The following is a 22,068-nucleotide window of genomic DNA, read 5'->3' as shown; positions in this document are numbered from 1 at the left end:
AGCTCATTCTCTCCTATCCTGCCTACCTAAGTTATTATGGGCCTCCTCTATCCTCCTTTCCCCATCTTTTTGGTTGAAATACTCTTTGTGGAGTCCCATTCCAATAGATGCTAATTTAAAAAGGGATATTCTGGGATCAGAGCTCTGTTATATAACTCAGTTATATCTCTGAATGTCAGCCCCACTACCACTCTTTGTACTAGATACACATAGCTTTGTGCAGTGGCAGTATTGAAGTCAATGAAGTTTAACTGAGGCATGAGAATTGCTCATTGAAAACTGTAGTAGATACTGTAAAGATTAAATTTAACTCTCCCCTGCTTGTGAAGATTAAATTAACTCCCCAGCCCATTTTTAGATTTAATCACCAAAAGTGTAAACACCCTACTTACAGTTGAGTGGGGAGGTCTGTGACCCACATGTGCAATGGTGAGTGATGAATGAGAATCGACTGACTGCCTCCTGTCCTAAGCAGGGCTTTAGACTATGGTTTGTCCACATAAAAGTGGAGGAAGGCACAGGAAGTGACGCAAAAGAAAGTATCTTTAAAAAGGGAGTGACAACTTCCTTTGGGGAGTCTTCCTTCTTCATCTTCTTCTGGAGTTCTGAGTTCAAGTTGGAGGCTGGTGAAAAATTTGCTGATTGGACCAGAGATGTGGTGAGACTGTCCTTGAATCTCTCCCCTTTGGACTGACACGTGGTGAGTGAAAGAGCTGACTCCTTTCTTGGATTTTCTGAAGAGACTAGCCTCAGGAGAGACCTATCCTCTTGAGAGAGGCTCCCTACATCCCCAGGTCCTTGGATGCAAGGACCAAGGCATCTCCAGTTAAGGACTAAACTCCCCTGCCTGTTTTTAAGCCAGGGGTCAGAGCAAAATACTTAGTGCTTAAGCTCAATGTCTTGCCCTATTCTCTCTCTGATTTTCAAACTTCACTCCTTCTACATTTTGTAAATAAATTGTAAATAAAAATTTTTTGGAATTATTTAAATTCCTGGCAACCCTATTTTAAAATAATCAAGTTCAACCTTTTTATATAAACTCTTTCCCCCCTTACAATACACACACATATTCTATATATACACATATATACATACACACATATAGTTAATATGGGTTTGTTGGTGATGGTGGGGACAGAGCAGATTTCACTGCAAAGACCATAAACTTCCTGGGTATCAGAGCTGTACTCAACCTTCTGGAGAACTTCTAGAGCTGGGTACCATTCCCCCAATTTCTTCTTTTACATTCAGTTCAACCTCTATTTTAAATTACTTATGCATTTGACTTTTAAAAAAATCATTAATGCTTTGATTTTATTCCCCCTGTCATTTCCCAGAGCCAATACTTGGTGGGTAATTAATGTACATTATTTTTTTTCCCTCTCTCTCTTTTAGAACTCAGATGAAAGAGACAGCATACTTAAAGCTACGGAGGAAGGGAAGGGGGAGTAGGGGATTTATAAGATCAATTATCTCCACTCCTGAATCATTTAGCTAAAGTGCCACATCTCTCAGAAGGAAATGCCTCTTGATAGTGGAGTCATCAATAAATGGTGACAATTTCAGACATTGTGGAGGTGGTGGTGGTAGTGGTGTCGGCTATTTTAGGGAAAGCCAGTCCTTGAGTCATATTCTCAAAGGCCAGACATGAGAACATTCTTTAGACCTCTCCATTCCCTTCTGCTCACAGGGAAAGACTTCTTCAGGGAGAGAAGAGCTGAGATGTCGATAAGGGATGAGAATGGGCAGAGAGTTCTTGACGAGAAAGAGAAGGTAAGGAAAGTCTCAGCCCATCCTGTAGAACTATTGGGAACTGAAGAAGTTCAGAGATAGGAAAATTAAGGCAAAGGGAGTATTATGAGTCAATATCAGGTCATCAAATTGGACTCAGAAAGCCCATGTCAGTAGCTGGGAGAGAGAAGATTAAGCAGAGCCAGCAGACAGATGTCAGGGGCAAGAGCCCAGTAGAATTATGTTCTATAGCTAAGGAAAGGTCAAGAACACTGGAGGTGTAAGGGAACCTCCAGTTCACATTCAGACTGATAGGTCAGGGCTGTGAGGCAGATGTCTAGCAAGAAAGAGAAGGAATATGTGTGTATGTGTGTGTGTGTGTGTGTGTGTGTGTGTGTGTGTATGTGTGTGTGTATGTGTGTGTGTATGTGTGTGCACATATGGGGGACATCTTACATCACTGTATCGCCTCTGCAGGGTGACTCCTCCTTCTTGGTAAGTAACATCCTTCTCTGTTAGAAACCAGGGTGCTCTTCCTTAAGGGACTCAGGAATTCAATAAAGCCAAGGGCCTGGGTGCTGTTTGATGGATGCTGCTCATCTCCTGATAGACCCCATTAAATATGTATGGTCTACTTTCACTACAGAGTGGACTTGTACTGGCCATAGGATTGTAGAATTTAGAGTCTGAAGAGCCTTAGAGATTCTATTCCTCTCCTCAATGTTTTTATTCAATGCTCTCCCTCTTTCCCTCTATTTCACAGAATTCCGAGCTTCTTTGGGAGAATAGCCCAGGTGCCACTGGCTGTACAAAGGCTTGCCTAATCCTCTCAGTTTTTTAGTTCTCTCCCTCTTGAAATTATGCTGTATTCATCTGTAAATACTTTGCACTTACTTGAATTTGCTGCCTACGTGTTATATTCCCCTGTGCAATGTAAACTTCTTGAAGGCAGGGACTATATTGTTTTGACTCTACATCCTGGCATATTGCCCAGTGCCTTTCTTGCAGTAAGTCCTTAGTATTTGTAGAATAAATAGCCCAGTTCACTCATTTTATAGAAAAGGAAACAGAGATGGGAAGGCAAAATATTTTACCCAAGGTCAACCAGGTAGCAAAGCTAGGATTAGAATCCAGATTTTCTGTCTCCAAATTCACTGCCATTTTCTCTGTAGCATTATTACCCTAAGCCAGAGCCATAATTAGAGTGAGGCACCCGAGACTTCATCCCAGGGTGTGATAAACCAGGGAGCATTCTTCCTCCTGTAATTGTTCTCCTCCCTGGCATCCAAACTGCCTTGACATCCTTTGCCAGCCATAAATATTATATGACACCACCTCTATGGGTCCCACTCACAGGAGACATGCTTCATAAGCTATGCTGTATGTTTTAAGACTACATTCTCTGAAGGATGATTTACCACATTCCCTGGTGAGATTAGATGCCTGGAGTAAATTATACTTTATGTCCTTTCCCTTAAATGAAATTGCGTTGGCCCAAAATTCCTACTTATGAGTCTGCTGAGATCTCTTTGGTCACTGAGGAAGGATAACTGGATCTGAAATACCTGAGATATCTTTTCAGACTCTCATTTTTATTTGTTTGGTATTTAAAATTTGCCTTCTTTGAAAAGAGATCTTGAGGAATTCAGAAAACTCAAAGCATCTATGATGAGAGAGACCTCATAGCCTAGTTGAAAGAGCAAGACCTTGAAGTTATGATATTGGGCACTGAATTTTGCTTAGACACTGGGTAAGAGACTTGAAACATGAGAGCTTTAGATTCTTCACCTGTAAAATGAAAATAATTGTTGTTCATCCTTCATTATTGAAGAGGACCAGTGGCATAACGGGTGATGACTTGACTTGCTTGGAAATTGGATTTAAGTAAGATAGAATTACCCAAAGTCAAAGGTTTCATTCCTTCTTCCAGAGTCATTGAAGTTCAGAAGCAAGACAAAAGTCATGATGACTGATGGTGACCTGGGATGCCGTGGATGACCATGGCTTCTTCAACATTTGTCCAAACTCTACGCACTTCACAGTGCCTGGTGTAATTGCTTACAACTGTTAGAACAAATCGCTCTCATCCACCCATTCTACCTTCATGTACTTGGGGTAGACATCATCACCAACTCACTTATGAGTTTGAGCCTGTCAGTTACCCTCAGCCTGGTTTAGCCCATTTGCCAGTACAGTTTTACTGGGATGTAGCTGTTGTGCAGCCTAAAATAAAAATATAATCCTTGTACTACATATCTCACAGGAATCTTGTGAAGAAAGCATTTTAGAAACCTTAAAGTGCTTTAAAATTAAATCATTAAAATGAGAAAATTTTAAATAATACTTTTATTTTACATATAAATTATTAATTTACATACAAATTGCATTCATATAGGACGATAAAGCTTATAGATTGCTTTCTTAACAATAACCTGGGAGGATAGATGACACATTTGCCTCTTTTACATAAGGAAATCTGGTGCAGAGGGGTTAGGCTACTTGTTCACAGTTCAGTCCCTACTAAAACATTAAATGCAGAGATTCAAACCTAGATCTTCTGAGTCCAAAGTGCTCTTTCTATTATGCCATGTAGTTTTAAAATATATAGCTAAAAAGAGCAATCGAGGAATAATTTAAAATATTTTCAATTCAACAAACACTTAAGCCTTGCATTTTGTTAGGTGTTAGGTGTACAAAACAACAAAATATAAAGACAGTCCCTGCCCTCAAGGAACTTTCCTTCTGCTGGAGAGAAACACATATACACAGATGAGTAAACACAAAATTTACACAGAACAAATATAAAGTATCATGGAAAGAAGAATGCTAACCATTGGGGATAGAGTAATGGGATTTCATCTTATTCTTTCATCTTATAGTCACTTATTAAATGGCCCTAAGAGAGAAGAATTCATTATTGCAGTTGAGTTCTGAGCTTTGTTACATATGAGGTGCATATAGTTCTCCTTACATAACAAAATGAAAAGCAGGTGAATTTGCAAATTTGTAGGCAAATTTTTTCTTGGTGTGGAATTTCAAAATTGGATTTATTACAGAAACTGGGGGCATGGTCTTTAGAAGAGACACTGAGCAACAGAAAGGCTTCAAATACAGTTTTACAAAATGCCAGAAATGTTATCCAAATGACTATTTTAAAAATCTGCTCTTTTTAAAAACTGTGGGCAGAACTAGGCTATAGTACAGTGAAGAAATTTCTACAGAGAGCTGAGATAACATAAGCCCATTTACATTGCTTTCTGTAGGTCAGAATATTAATTAGCTCATCTCTCTCAAGATTAATTGGATCATTTCTCTCAAGCAGCAGTTGCCCTAAACTAGCCCTTCATTGTATTACCTATTTAGTGCCTTGTTGAAGCCTCTTCCAGGGCACAAAATGAAACTTTTCTGTGTTGCTGGCTGAATCAGTACCCAAATTTTAGATGCCAGACAGAGAAGCTTCCAGTGATTTACTGCAGTGCAGTGTACTGGGTAGAACATTGGGTTTAGAGTCAGAAAGACTTGGGTGCCTTATGAGCTATGTGACATTGAGAAAACACTGAACCTCAATTTCCTCTCAGAAAACAAAGAAGTTGGATTGGATGACCTCTAAGATTCCCTCTACCTCTAAAACCTAAAGTCACAAGGTTGACTACTTCTCCCACTCCCAATGGCTTCTTTCTGGGATTACCTTCTATTTCCATTGTGTATATATCGAATATGTTCCTAACTATTTTTATTTTATTTCCTTTGAATGCAAGCTTGTTTTTGTTTCTTTGTATACTCACTTCTTGGTATAAAGTATACTGATTGATTGTGTAGTGAATGTAAGCAGAGACTTTGAGAGAGAAGGAAAAACATTGACCCATTCCTCATCCCTGCATAACAAACCTAAATAGACCAACAAGGCTACAGATATGGTTCTAAAGCATAACTAATGTATAATTTGGAAGGGACTATGGAGGTCTTCTAGTTCAAAGACTTTGTTTTGCATATTGGAAGACTGAGGTTCACAGTCTCCACAGAAAGGACTTTACCAAGGCTATACAACTTGTGGTTGTCATAGTTAGGATGAAAATCAGAGTCTTTTGGCTTTTCCATTAGGTAGTTAATATCATAAATTTTGTTTTTGATATAGAAAAGGCTTAAAAGATGTGTTCCAGTTGGGTCTCTTACATGAACACTTCAGTTTTATTTCAGTAAGCATTCACTGAGTATCCCCATCCCTGGGCTTGGGCTAGTTGTGCACATAGTCACAGTAGGAGGGATGCTTTATATTCTATTAAGAAAACCAGATTTTGGTCATCTGTATACTTGCAAGTTATAACAGGAATACTTGAGGGTTTTTTTTTCCTTTAGGGAAAAATATCACTCATTGAATTAGATGCTGGTCTTTTATGAATGGAGTTTATCATAGTCAAAAGTCACACAAGGCCTCTTGGCAGCCTGGGTCAGATCACTGTAGGTTCAGGTACCTTTCCATCTATGCCCACTTGGAGAAAATCATTTTCATGTGAGCTGGGGAAATGTAATTTCCATAGAAAATACAGAAAATGATGTCGCCAGGCCTAATGTCCAGCAGAGCCACTGGCAGACTGTTTGCTTATTAACTAGTTTTATGATGGAACTGCCTGGAACCTAGAGACAATGATAATAAAATATACAGCATTTGCAAGGAAAGAAAAATTCAGTATTTGGAGTCCTGGCTCCAAATATGCTTGGGGTTATGGTTAGAAATCCAACTGGGAAAATTATTTCTTCTCCATACATCCAAACACCAGAATCTCCTAAACAGCTATGAGAATTGAGAGAGAATTAATCATGTAGAATTCTGGAGAATACCAGACTGGAAGCACCACAGAAAATGGAATATAGGATGTCAGAGCTGGCAGAGCTCTTAGAACAGGATAATAATTACCATTTTGGAGATCCTTTTTGGTTTATAAGGCACATTCCTCATAACAACTCAAATGTTTGATGAATTAAGGAATATGAATACTATATCTTAATTGTACTGGTGAAGAACTTGCTGAGACTCAGAGGAGAAATGCCAAGATTTAAACCCACATCCTTAGATTATGACCTCAGTGCTTTGCTACTAATACCAAATATCAAAGCTGAAAGAAACCATAAAAAACAATTAATCTGGACCCTTCTTTTTATAGAAAAGGCAGAAATTGAAAGCCAGAGAAAGAATGGGTTCTTAATCTTGGATATATCTTGTTCATCCTTTGTTTTCAAAGAGGACTAATGATATCACGGGGCAAGTTCTTGACTTATAAATTAATTAGATTTAAGTGAGTTGGAATTGCACAAAGGGGTCAACCTCACTCTCTCTTCCATCTAAGTCCAGGGGCAAGACAAAGGTCAGGATGATTGATAACGGCCCAGGATATAGCGGGTGATCTTTGATTCCAACCAAGCTCTAAACACTCCATAGTGCCTGCTAAAGTTGCCTTCATGGTCTTGGAACGAATCGTCCTCATCTGACCATTGCACCAGGGGAAATCATCATATTCTTGGATAGACATGCCCCTAAGTCACCTACAGTTTGGAGGCTTGTCAGTTACTGTTAGTTTGGTTTAGACTGTCTGCCCAGATGGTTTTACCAGACTGTGGTCACTGGGCATGCTATAGCTTGCAGACACAGTTAAGAGTTGGGTGATAGGTGGACACCAACGAAGGATGAGCCCTGAAAAGGGGTTGGTAATCCCTCAGACCAGAGGTGCTAGTCCTTCCTGAACACTCCATACATCCTAGGCAGTAAATTAGTGGCAAAGAGTAAGAATCATATCACCTGACTCTAAGGCAAGGTAGGGCTCTTTCTGTTACTTAAATATTTTGCTGGATTTGTGATCTCACTGAATTGATGATGCACTTGATAGCCCATCAGTGTCTGTCTGTCCTGTACCATACTATGACTCTCTTGTCTCTGAAAATGAAGATATTTCTGTAAAGGACAACACTTTTAAGTCACGTCAACCAATCAGTTTTCCAGATTGGAAGCTTCTTGAGGGCAGGAACAAATCGTATCTCTCTCTGTATCTACAGCACCTAATATAATACCCTATACATAGTACATATAATCTTAGAAAATATTTATTAATTGGATTAAATTTCAATTAATATTTCCAATCATCACCTGCACATAGAATACTAGACAAATGTTGTGGGAGAAGCATTGCTAAAATAAGCCAAGATCTCTGCCCTCACAGTGTTTACTCCAGTTTAAGAAATACAATACCTGTAAGGCAGAGATTACTGTAATACATTCTGTCAGAGTACACTCTAATCTTGTGATTTTTATTTTTTGCTTTGAATTCCCAGCTCTTCAATATATTGGTTCTTTATAAATGCTTGGCAAAGTGAACTGAAACTTAAAATTCAACAGTTTGATCTCTAGTGAGCCAAGTTCAATGGATTAGCTAACCTGAATGACTTGGCATTTTTCCTGCATGATCACAGCTTTTTTCAAATTCATGCCAAAAGAAAGGAAAGGAAAGGAAAGGAAAGGAAAGGAAAGGAAAGGAAAGGAAAGGAAAGGAAAGGAAAGGAAAGGAAAGGAAAGGAAAGGAAAGGAAAGGAAAGGAAAGGAAAGGAAAGGAAAGGAAAGGAAAGGAAAAAGGAAAGGAAAGGAAAAAGGAAAGGAAAGGAAAGGAAAAAGGAAAGGAAAGGAAAAAGGAAAGGAAAGGAAAGGAAAAAGGAAAGGAAAGGAAAAAGGAAAGGAAAGGAAAGGAAAAAGGAAAGGAAAGGAAAGGAAAGGAAAAAGGAAAGGAAACAAAATGAAACGAAATGAAAGGAAATGAAAGGAAAGGAAACAAAAGGAAAGGAAAAATACCTCTTCCTAATGCTTGCTAAATCTTGTCTCTATCCCAAACCTATCTCTAATTGTCAAAATCTTGCTCAGCTTTCAAGGCGCAACTCTAATGCTACTTCCTCCAGGAACCTTTGCTATTATAAGAGAGATTTGTTTTGGGCCCTCCTTCTGACTTAGAATTATGGGGGAAATGCCTACTGAAAGATTCTCAAGGGTATCAGGCCTGGGTTGCTTGCCTAATCCACTATACCATATCTTTTACATGAATAGTCTGACAGACTATCCAAATCCAGAGAAAGAACTGTGGGAGGAGAAACACAGAAAAAAAAAAAAACATATGATCCATTACATGGGTTGATGGGGATATGATCGGGTTTTTGATGTTAAAAAATCACTCTACTGCAGATATGAATAACATGAAAATAGGTTTTGAATAATAATACATGTATAACCCAGTGGAACTGCTTGTCAGCTTCAAGAGAGGGGGAGGGAAGAGCAAGGTAGGGGAGTCATGAATCATGTAACCATGGAAAAATATTCTAAATAAAAAAAAAAGAAAAGAAAAAATAACAACTTCTCCTAGGATAATGAGATTAACATGTCTTACACAAAAACAGAGGAAGCTCTTTTAATCTTGTCTTCTTTTTCTTCTAAAACATACACAAACAGCAAAAATAAATGACAATTTAATTAATTTTATTCAGTTTAGAATGCTAAACTAGTCATATCCTCTTCAGGATCTGAATAACTTCTTCCTGGAGTGCTTATCATTTGCATGGGATTTGGGGAGAGAATCTTTTTTATGTGGGGAATAAAAAAATAAACAAAAACCCAGCTTCCAAGATTATTATAAGGTCTTTTATATGATTTCTTGGTATAACAACAATAATAAATACTTGAATTTGTATGATTTTTAGAATATTTTGACATATATTATCTTCTTTGATCCTTAAAATAGCCCTGTGAAGGAGGTAAGAGAGATATTATTGTCCCATTTGACAGAAAAAGAAAACTGAGGTCCAATAAGACCCAAATTTATATGACAAGGGGGCCATACTGGGATAAAGTACCAGATGTCCTGATTCTCACTAGACCATGCTGACTTTCACTTGACTGGACAGACTTCTGTTTTGAAATTTTTTGGATTTACAGATTCCCAAGGAAGTGTTGATTATGCTGATGTTAGATTTGCATTTTCCATGTGGGAATTCTTAGACTGTCCATAATGTAACAGTGTCAACAAAGATAGTATCTGCCCAGAAAGGTTGAGATAATTCAGAATGGCATAGTGTCAAGAGCTCTGGACCAAGAATCAGAACTAGGTTCAAATCCTAGCTCAATCTTTTTTGACATTGGGCAGGTCATATCCCCTCTTGGAGCTTCATCTGTGAAATCTCTAATTGCCTTTCAACTCTTCATGGTTTTTGATTTTCAGATATATTCCTACTTGGAAGGGTAACAATTGTGATAATACTATAAAGTACTAAATTACACTTAGGTTATGTGCTCACCTTTATCAGTCTTTATTAACTTCAAAACCTTAATTCATCTATAGGGGCAGAGGTATGTGAATAAGATGTATAGATGATACTTAAACACAGAAGACTGCATCATTTTACAGGATCCACTAAACTGATCCCTACGCTAGTTACTTCACTTCTTCTAACTTCTTTTAGTTTCATCATCTAAAAAAATGGGAATAAAATATAACTCCTTACATTGGAGGGTAATTGTGAAAAAAGTGCTTCATAAATCTTAAATGCATGATTATTATTAGTAGTGGCAGTTGTAGGAAGAACAAAGCAACATGTGCTAATGGAAACAGCACAGGTCTTGGGAATGAGACCTGAAATTCTGTCTTGGCTCTGATGCTTCCTAGCTATGTATTTGTGGGCAAGTGACTTCTCACAGTCTCAATTTTCTCACCTGTAAAAAGAGGGCTTAAACTATCTACCTCACAGGACAGCTGTAAGAATATGCTTTATGCATTATTGTTTGGAGCAATTAGTGAAGGATGAAAGCCATTGCTTTTCTTCCCTGGTAGGCTTTCTGGAGGGGCTCAGGTACTAAAGGATTTCTCAGTGATGGCAGATAAAAATATTTGCAGAAAGGCATCCTGCCTCTCAGGTCAAGTTTCAGCTGTTGGTCCTTTACTTCAGTCTCCTCAAAGTTGGTCTTTTACCTCAGTCTCCATTTGGGGCAAATAGAGTTCATTGCTATTACTGTTATTATTTTTAAAACCTTTCTCCTTTATGCACAGAGACTGGTGCCTGTTTTTCCTGCAATCATTAAGGTCCTTTCAAGTCACCCAAACATAATACAATGGTTTTATTGGTAGCTATGCTTCCTAAACCAGGTAGATCTTATCAGGGTATTTCTGTCATAAAACCCCAAAAGGCTAAAGTCCAAATGGCTAAGGTCAATGAATGTGACAGATGGAGATGGGGAGGTAGAATGGGAGAATAGGACACTAACTATAGTCAGTAGCAGGAAACTGGGGAGTCAGGAGGAAAAAGGAGACAGATGGGCTTTAATCTCAGCTCTGCTATTTATCACTTGTGTGATGCTGGTCAAGAGATTGAGTTCTCTAGATGTTAATTTCCTCAACCAAATTCAGTATTCTTTGAATTATACTATGTTTCTTCCTTTAAAATTATTAGAAATCATCAGGATAATTCTCTCATTTTAAGGATAAGCAAACTGAGACTTTTAGCAACTCCAGTCAGAGACTTTGGATAATAACATTTTAGAACAGGAAGAGATTTGGGAGATCATTTTATACAATTTTCTCATTGTGTTCAATCCTTTTTCAGTCATGTCTGGCCATTTGATGTTTCTTGGCAAAGATCCTGGTTTGCCATTTCCTTCTTTGGCTCATTTTCCAAGGTAGAGTTAAAAGTGACTTTCTCAGGGTCACACAGCTTGGAAGTGTCTGAGACTTGCTTTGAACTCAGATCTTCCTAACTCCAGGCTTAGTGCTCGATCCACTGCATCATCTAGCTATCCCACCTTATTGATTCTACCTTTTTAATATTTCTCATACTTGACACCTTCTCTTCTTTCACACTATCACCACCCTGGTACATACTACTAACCCCTAATGCCTGGACTTTTGCAATAGCCTTCTGTTTTCTTTTGAAAATTCTTTATCACCTGGCCCCTTCCTATTTTTCCAGTCTTCTTACATCTCATTCCCCTCTGTGTAAATCTCTTCAGAGATTGTCTCCAATTTATCCTATCTGGGTCTTGTTTGGACATACTCATTTTCAAGTCCTGTCCCCCTTTAGAACTGGAGCTCCTTGAGGACAGTCTGTTTTTGTCTTTCTTTGAATCTCTAGCACTTAGCAAAGAAAGCTTTAAAAAATGCTTGTTGATTGATTGCTACCATCCATTTAGTATCACTTTAGACCTACAATTTTATCACATTTGCTGGCTTAAGAAACAGTAAACTTTAAAAATAAAGGCTAAACCTCTTAAACCTGCAAAGAAGCAGCAGGGATTTAACTTGAGTGGATGACTCAAAACACATTTGACCCTCTTCAGGGGGGGAAAAAGAAAGGAGTAAAGAAATTCACAGATTTCTGTCTCCAGCCTGAACTGAGTCAGTCACACAAAATTCGCCTCAAATATATTTTAAGCTTCAGTCATCCTCACCACCCTAGCACAGGACTCCTCACAGCAGCTCTGGTTTCCCTGAATGTTCTCTGTGGTGTCCACTTTATCCTTTACCTTATGCTGGCTTGGGTTTTGCCTTCTCTTTACCTCTTACTTGCTTTCCTGCCTTTTATATCTCTTACCCACAAGCTTCTTCTTCAAAGTCATGGCAGAGACACTCTAGGTAAGTCTGCCCAGAGGAGGTCAGACTCTCAGAGTTTATGGGATGTTGGTAGGAATGCCTACTTACTGTCACAGTCCCACTTAACTCCCTCTTTTGGTCGAGACTAAGATGGTAGAGCTACCTTTCCCCTTCTTGACCCTAATTATGACCTAGATGGCCAGCTGTAAAATGAGGAGATTGGCGTGCAGAATCCACAAAGACTGGTTGGTTGTTGTTGTTATATCCCTAGCACCAAGCATAAGGCCCAACTAAGGACATGCTCATTGTTTGATTTAAGGTTCTTCCCACCTTTAAAAAAAACAGTGCAGCTGCAATAAAGATTCTTAAATGGATAATTTTTTTTTATCCCCAGGTCTCATGTAGGACCTGACACACATATTCAACTCTTAATGTCTGTTAAACTATCCACTGTCTTCCCTGCCCACCTTCTGTCTATGCTCCCCTCCTTGCTCTAGTTGTACACTCCTTCCTGGCTGGCTCTGTGACTCTTCAAAATAATCATTAGTGCTTTAAACGACTACTTTTGGACTTTCCTCTTTGACACTGCACATCTTAGACTTTCTATTAATTACCCCAGAAAGGCAAAATGCTTGTGTCCATCTGCACTCAATATGCACTGGCAACTTGATGGTTTTTGTTTTGTTTTGTTTTGTCTTTCCTACAAACATCCAGAGAGTAGGATATTCTTACAATGTGAAGATATGATCACACATCCTTAATCTGGTTTAAGGGGTTCTGTTTTGGAGGGAGGTGGGGAGGAGAGATAATTGAGTTGTAGGGCTCCAGGAACAATCTCCTGATCTTAATTCTAGACTCTCCAAGAAATCGATGATTCTATTTTGATCAGAATTTGGTAAAAATGGGGCCAAAGGCCATAGCTATAAATCCCTGTTCAGCTGAGTTAGCTTCATTCTTGGCTGTGGGCACCCATCACTGGAAAGTAATTGGTCATTGGTCATGAGGGGGTGGGGTGAGAGACAGTGGATGGCTCTGTTTAGACCAACCCTGATATGAGAAAAACAACCTCAAACACATGCTCTCCAGGCAATGGGATCAAGCCTTTTACAGTGTCTCCACCCTGTCATTCTAGCCTAATTACATGTTTCCCTTAAAGGACATTGGATCTTCTGACTTAGTGTTTTTGTGCAAATAGTTCCCCGTGCATGGAATACTCTCTATTTGTACTTCTGCCTACAGGAATTTCTAGCTTCCCCAAAATTCTTCTCAAGGGACACATTCTATATGAGACATTTCCTCCCTGGTTAATCAGTATTTTCCTTTCCCCTCTCCAAATTACTATATATTTATTTTGTATCTAGCTTGTATTTTTCTACATACATTCTTCCTTTCCTCTTTTCTCAAGAATTTAAGCTCTTAAGAGAGCAGAATATTTTTTTTTTATCTTTGAATCTTTAATGCTACAGATAGTGTTTGGAACATAGTAGGCATAGTAGGACAGCTGGGTGGCACAGTGAATAGAGTGCCAGAACTCAAGTAGTCAGGAAGACTCATCTTCCTGAGTTCAACTTTGGCCTCAGATACTTAATGCCTATGTGACCTTGGCCAAGTTACTGAACCCCGTTTGCTTTAGTTTCTTTATCTGTCAAATGAGCTGGAGAAGGAATTGGCAAATCATTATAGTATCTTTGCCAAAAAAATCCCAAAGAAGGTCATGAAGAGTTGGATGTGACTGAAAAGACTGAACAACAACAATAACACATAGTAGGTAGTTAATAAATTTTTAAAGAAATATTTTTTATACATTGGGTCTCTTTTGATTTAAATTCATGAGCCATTAGATCCAGCAGGATCATTAAACCCAAATCCCTCATCATATGAGCCCCAATCTTAAAACTTTTATGTGGGGAAAGTTCTTCTATTAAGGAAAAAAAAATGTTCTAGGACTTGATATGGTTTCCTTCTTGGATGACTTGAGTATTTGCTACTTTTTTTTTATTGTTGTTTAGTTGTTTCAGTTGTGTATGATTCTTTGTGATCCCACCACACAAATAGGAAGTGTTTAAGTACTTATCAGGAAGATGAGTCTTCTTGGTTCCAAGCCTAACTATCCACTGTGTCACCTAGCTGTCCCTTTTGATACTTCTACACTTTCCAAATGAAAGAGGATGTGTCTCAGTGATTAGAGACTTGGCCATAGAGTTGGGAAATTGGGTTCAAGTCTTGTTTCTGATAAAAATCACTCAATATCTCAATGCCTCAAGTAATTTACTAAAATCATAGATGTCTAAAAAGGGCTACTTTTCAACAGTAGAGGGAGTTTCTTCATCAAAATTTGCCTATAAGATATGATTGGGGATATAGACTCTAAGTGATCACCCTACTGCAAATATTAATAATATGGAAATAGGTCTTGATCAATGACACATGTAAAGCCCAATGGAATTGCTCATTGGCTAAAGGAGGGGTGGGAGGAGGGGAGGGAAAGAACATGAACCATATAACCATGGAAAAATATTCTAAATTAATTAATTAATATTTTTTTTCATATAAAAAGTTGTCTATAAGTATAAAATAACAGCTCTTATCTCTACTTTTTACTCCTCAAAAATACCTTCAATTCTGAGTTACTAAAATTGTAATTAAAGGCTGGTATTCTCCTTGATGCCAATTGCCTATAACCTAGGTCACTTCCTACTGCTGGGAGTTGGTACATAGGCAAGGAACATAACATAATTTAAGCATGAATATGTTTTAAAAAGTAATTTTCAAGAAATTTCAAGAAAAGTCAAATTCAAGAAAATTTAAACCATCCCTTATCTCCAAAAGCCTCACAGCTACCTCAGGTGTATAATTTATTCCAAAAGCATACATTTTTGCTTTCTGAATATCTGGGTTTTTTGCTTTACCTGTGTTGCTTCTCCCCCTTGTCTAGTGTGCTTTTAAGGGACTCATACATGTATTAATCACTATTCTTTGGAGAAAATGAGCTAATGAGGCTCAGGGAAAATTATGTTGTCCATAGTAGCTTAGTAGCTGATGTCATGATGTCCTCCTATGACTGATGTTAGTGATCATTCATTGTGCCTTCCACTTGAATAGTTTGTTAGTCTTTTCAGAGCATCTCATCTTTAGAATACCCCCATCCCTACCCTAAGGAGGTAGGAAAGGCAGATATAGAAACTGAAACCTGGGCTAGTCCTTCTAGGGTCTCCTATCAGGTGACCTCATCATCCTACTCAATGAATGCTAGTAGCTGCCATTATCTCTAGGACATAAATATAAGTTATATATAATATAATGTTTTATGTGATATAATTAAATATAAAATGCTCTGTTGGGCATTAAAAACCCAAACGACTCTTTTCCACTTTTTTAGTCTTCTTAGACTTCATTTCCCTCCATAGATCCAATGATCTAGAAACATCTTCATCATCCTGTGTCGTATACTTGAAACTCCATCCCCCAGTTGTGTGCCTTTCCAGCTACTGTCCCCCATGCCTGAAATGTATTCCTTCCTCTCCTTTTGCATACTGGATTTTTTAAAACTCAACTCAAATCTTACATTTGTAGGAGGCTTCTTCAGTTCTCCCACCCTACAATCCCAGAATCTTCCCTCTGTTGCATAGTCATGTCTAACTCTTCATGATACCCCATTTAGGATTTTTCTTGACAAAATTTTAAAATGATTTGCCATTTCCTTCTCCAGCTCATTTGATAGATGTGGGAAATGAGGCAAACAGAGTTAAGTGGTTTGCTTAGGGTCACACAGCTAGTGAGTATCTGAGACCAGAGATTAAGCCAGAAGGGGAGTCTGCTTGATTCCAGGCACGGACTCCATCCACTGCGTCAAGTGCTATCTGTTATCCTAGCAGCAACTTTTGTCTGGCTCTGATTGCCAGTATTTTTTTTTTAATCTCATGGAGACAAAGCCCACTGTGTATCTGGAATTCATTGCTACTCATTCTGCTCTCAGGAGCCAAGAAGACAATTAATCCCTTTTCCACACTACAGCCATTTTTGAGGATAAACAGCTAGCTGGCACACTCGGCTTGGAGTCAGGAAGACTTGAATTCAAATTTGACCTCTGATACTTACTAGTCGTATGACCCTGAGTAAGTTACTTATCCTCTGTTTCCCTCAATTTACTCAATTATAAAATTATGATAATAATAGCATTTACCTCTCGGGGTAATTGTGAGAATTAAATGTGATAATATTTGTAAAGTATTTTATGTAGTACCTGATAAATATTAGGGGCTACATAGATGCTAGCTCTAGGGACAATTAATAGAGAATCGGTCCTGGAGACAGCAAGTTCTGGGTTCAAATCTGGCCTCAGATACTTCTGATTTAAATTCCCTGGGCAAGTCACCTAACCCCAATTGCCTAGCCCTTACTGCTCTTCTGCCTTCAAACTGATAATTAGTATCAATTCTAAGAGAAGATAAGGGTTAAAAAATAAATGCTAGCTATTATTTTGTTACTATTATAATATAGCTATTTTGTAGATCATAGGATTATAAATTTAGAGCCAGAACTTCAAAACCATCAAATCCAACCCCAAAATTTTACAGATCAGGAAACTGAGACACCATTAAGTTAAAAGATTTTCCCAGGGTTCCATGGTTAGTACTTGAGACAATATTTGAACTCAGCTCTTCTTGACTCCAAGTTCAGTGCCCTATTCATTATGACACATTTTCTCATATGCTTTACTCTACCATATTCTCCCTTTCTATCTCCCGATCCCTATAAAAATCAGGTCCTGCCTTGTTGAGATGTCCCAGTGGGGATGAGATACAGGCCCTATGCATGCACCACACACAACAACCAGGAAAAAAGGTGGACACAAAGGTGTGCCATGCCCAAGGGTGACCCCTTTGAAGGAGCATCCCCAGGGCCCATCCCTCTCTGCTGTGTTCTATTGATGGTCAAATCCAAGGTTCTAGTGAACGCTCTGGCTATATCTTTCTCATCGTATCACTCCTTACTCAGTCAGTGCTAGTGACTCCCTATTACCACTAACATCAAAGATAAATGCTTTTTGGCATTTAAAACACTTCATAACCTTTCAAGTCTTCTTATACTTCTGTCTTCTCACTCTGTGATCCAGCTAACACTTGATATTCTTCATACCCTTCACTCTCTCTCTCTCTCTCTCTCTCTCTCTCTCTCTCTCTCTCTCTCTCTCTCTCTCTCTCTCTCTCTCCCCCTCTCTCTCTCTCTCTTGTGTCCATTGGATCAAATGAGATAATATTTGGAAAGTGCTTAATACAGTGCCTGCCACATAGTTGGCACTTTCCCCCCTCTCTTCCCCTTCCATGCCTTTCACCTGGAATAGTCTCTCTCCACTTTCACCTCCAAGCTTCCTCAACTTCCTTCAAGACTCAACTCAATATTTATTTTTTGCAGAAGCCCTTTCCAAGTCCTTCCTACTCCTCCATGCCTCCCTTCTGATATTATCTTCCATTTACACCATATACCCATAAACACACCTATATTTTATACATATATTGTAAACCTCAAAATTCCTTAGACTTATAAATGTTGGAATTTTCACCATTGGGATATTTCATACTTGGAAAATTTCTTACTTATAGTCTATTGGAATGGGAACCCCATTGGCATGGGAGGTTCCTTCTCTTCCCTTCTTCAGATTACTTTAGGACAGAAACCTTTTGCTGAACAATGGAAAGAGAACATTTATAATTTTGAGGTTTACAATATATAGGATATGTGCATAAAGACTATTTGCATGTTATCTCCTCTATTATAATATGAACTTCCTGAAAGCTAGAATTCAGTTGGTCTTTTTAAAAAAAACTTTATATATCTAGCACTTAGCCCAATGCCTGGCACATCATAAGTGCATAATAAATGCTCATTAAGGCTTTCCCTGTGTGAGGTAAAATGCTCATAATAAAGGCCTTTTGCTTTATAAATAGCTAACCCATTTGAATCCCTTGTGAATACTTTAAATCTGAATAGACTTGGTACAAGGGATAATATAAACCCCATCCCCTAATCTGTGAGACAAGGGCAGAGGAAAGGGGCATAGAAATGCTCAAAAGAGGGAAAAATCACTTTCAGCCTGAGGTTAAGGGGAGGAGGGAAGTCTTCTCTCTCCCCAACTATCCATATATACATTCACATACACATTGATTCCTTATCTAGACTCCAATGGACTGGAGACAGTACCTATGATAATTATGTGAAATTGTTCACTCAGTTTGACCAATGACCATTAAGTAGTCCTTTATTTTGTGGTGCCCTAAAGTAATCTACATGTCTGTTCTCTGGCTTTATATCTTAATTCCCACCTAAAAGTCCAATAATACGTAGGCTCATATTTTTAGCATTTTGGCCTAGGTGCAGAGTGAGGGTTATAAATAGACAGTGAGGGCTGAAAGAATATGGAGAAAGAAGTCCATAATGGCAACAGCCATGAGGGAGGATTTCAGGGAGTTGGAAAACGAACAAGTTGTAATAATAGCATAAGTAAGCACTTGCTAAATGATTTTTGTTTCATTTATTCATTTTCTTCAGTAACGAATATAGGTCACATTTAAAATCACATTTTGATGAAGTAAAATCAGGACACTAATGCACTGTTGGTGGACTTGTGAACTGCTCCAAGGGCAATTTGGCATTATTCCCAAAGGGTTATAAAATTGTGCATGCCCTATCATCCTATAATACCACCAGGTCTGTCTCCCAAAGAAATAATAAAAAGTAGAGGGTAGACCTACTTGTGTAAAAATATTTATAGCAGCTCTTAGCAGCAAAGAATTGGAAAATAAGGAGATGTCCATTGTAGTACATGTTGGTAATGGAATAGTATTGTGCTATAAGCAAGATGATTTCAGAAAAACCTGGAAAGATCTACAGGAACTGATGCAAAGTGAAATAGGCAGAACTCAGGGAACATTGTACACAGTAACAGCAATATTGTACCATGATCAGCTGGGAAAACTCTCAGCAGTTAAATGATCTAGAACAATCTTGAAAGACTTATGATAGGGAATGTTATCCAACTGCAGAGGAAGAATTAATAGAGTCAAATGGATGTAGATGAAGGCATACATACTATCTTTCATATAAGTGTATTTATGGTTTTATTTTGGGGTTTTGATTTTGTATGACTGTACTCTTACAATACTTACCAATATAGAACTATGTTTTACATAATATTAAAAAACTAAAATAGCATTTTTGGGTTTACAAAACCCTTTATATAGTTTATCTCATTTGATTTTCAGGAAAACATAGTGAGGTAGGTACTATTATGTCCCCATTTTACAGATGAGGCAATGTGAGTCTTATTAAGATTAAGTGACTCTCTCTAGGAGTTACATAGTTAATCAGACTCTAAATCAGGATTTGAATCTAGATCATCCTGATTCAAGTCAAGTACCATTTTTAAGATTCCTTGGGACCCATGAACATAGGAAGCAGAATAATGTCTGGCAAATGCACTGGGTTGGAAGCCAGGAAAACTGTATTCTAATTTGGATCTACCATTAACCAGCTCTGCAATCTTGGATGCTTCCTCTGGGCTTCAGTTTCCTTAACCATAAAAGGAGGGACTTGGAGTATATGATTAATAAGGTCCATTTTAATTCTATGATTTTTATTTTTCTGTGAGAGTTATAGGGCTGACCAGGGAGTAGGGGTTTAATAAACATTTGCTTATAATAATCTCTCCCTTTCTAAGCTTTATCACTATTTTTTCTCTCTCTCATTACACTTGCCTTCTTCCTTTTATCTCTCCAAATATTTCTCTGACCTCATAGCAGCTCTGCATCCTTGTCTCTAGCAATGCTCAGAGCAGGATAAGGTTGCTCATAAATGTAGTATTGCTGTTGTTGATAATAGCGCAATACTTAGCTCATAGTAGGCTCCTTTTTTAAACCCTCATCTTCTGACTTAGAATCAATGTAAATTATTGATTCTAAGGCAGAAGAGTTGTAGTGGCTAGTGTGTAATTAGAATCTGTTACCCTAAAAGCTATGATCCCCAGCAAAACTATGATTCCCAGAACCCCACTCACTTCTTGTCATTACATGCTGATGTAGACAATATATAAATTGGGTGGAGGTTCATACCTCTCCCTTTCCTTCTCTCTCTCTCTCTCTCTCTCTCTCTCTCTCTCTCTCTCTCTCTCTCTCTCTCTCTCTCTCTCTCTCTCTCTCTCTCTCTCTCTCTCTCTCTCTCTCCTGCTGAGGCTTTGGTGGAGCAGGGATTTTTGAGCAGGTAGAAAACTTAGTCACATGGTTCTATTTTGTCAGATAATAAACTTTTTTTTGTATCTTTTCTTTTTCTTTTTTTTTTAATAAATATATTTTATTGATCATTTCCAAGCATTATTCGTTAAAGACATAGATCATTTTCCTTTCCTCCCCCCACCCCCCATAGCCAACGCGTAAATCCACTGGGCATTAGATGTTTTCTTGATTTGAACCCATTGCTTTGTTGATAGTATTTGCATTAGAGTGTTTATTTAGAGTCTCTCCTCTGTCATGTCCCCTTAACCTCTGTATTCAGGCAGTTGCTTTTCCTCGGTGTTTCCACTCCCATAGTTTATCCTTTGCTTATGAATGGTATTTTTTCCTCCTGGATCCCTGCAAATTGTTCAGGGACATTACACCGCCATTAATGGAGAAGTCCATTACGTTCGATTATACCACAGTGTATTAGTCTCTGTGTACAATGTTCTCCTGGTTCTGCTCCTCTTGCTCTGCATCACTTCCTGGAGGTTGTTCCAGTCTCCATGGAACTCCTCCACTTTATTATTCCTTTGAGTAAATAGTATTCCATCACCAACATATACCACAGTTTGTTCAGCCATTCCCCAATTGATGGGCATCCCCTCGTTTTCCAGTTTTTGGCCACCACAAAGAGCGCAGCTATGAATATTTTTGTACAAGTCTTTTTGTCCATTATCTCTTTGGGGTACAGACCCAGCAGTGCTATGGCTGGATCAAAGGGTAGATATTCTTTTGTTGCCCTTTGGGCATAGTTCCAAATTGCCCTGCAGAATGGTTGGATCAGTTCACAACTCCACCAGCAATGAATTAATGTCCCTACTTTGCCACATCCCCTCCAGCATTCATTACTTTCCTTTGTTGTTATGTTAGCCAATCTGCTAGGTGTGAGGTGATACCTCAGAGTTGTTTTTATTTGCATCTCTCTGATTATAAGCGATTTAGAACACTTCTTCATGTGCTTATTAATAGTTTTGATTTCTTTATCTGAGAACTGCCTATCCATGTCCCTTGCCCATTTATCAATTAGAGAATGGCTTGATTTTTTGTATAATTGATTTAGCTCTTTATAAATTTGAGTAATTAAACCTTTGTCAGAGGTCTCTATGAAGATTTTTTCCCAATTTGTTGTTTCCCTTCTGATTTTAGTTACATTGGTTTTGTTAGTACAAAAGCTTTTTAGTTTGATGTAGTCAAAATTATTTATTTTACATTTTGTGATTCTTTCTATGTCTTGCTTGGTTTTAAAGCCTTTCCCCTCCCAAAGGTCTGACATGTAAACTATTCTGTGTTTACCCAATTTATTTATGGTTTCCTTCTTTATGTTTGTCACTCACCCATTTTGAATTTATCTTGGTGTAGGGTGTGAGGTGTTGATCTATTCCTAGTCTCTCCCACACTGTCTTCCAATTTTCCCAACAGTTTTTATCAAATAGTGGATTTTTGTCCCAAAAGCTGGG

At 38.2% G+C, this 22,068-nt stretch overlaps 1 pseudogene; it reads left to right on the top strand.

Annotated features, from left to right (window-relative positions):
• The first annotated feature begins 211 nt into the window (after positions 1 to 211).
• Positions 212 to 327, top strand: LOC130455706 (U4 spliceosomal RNA; annotated as a pseudogene).
• Positions 328 to 22,068: the final 21,741 nt, after the last annotated feature.

This window comes from Monodelphis domestica, chromosome 7 (genome assembly GCF_027887165.1).
Source record: "Monodelphis domestica isolate mMonDom1 chromosome 7, mMonDom1.pri, whole genome shotgun sequence".
Lineage (NCBI taxonomy): Eukaryota > Metazoa > Chordata > Mammalia > Didelphimorphia > Didelphidae > Monodelphis > Monodelphis domestica.
The sequence above is the reverse complement of the archived record's forward strand: the minus strand, read 5'-3'. Positions and strand labels throughout refer to the sequence as shown.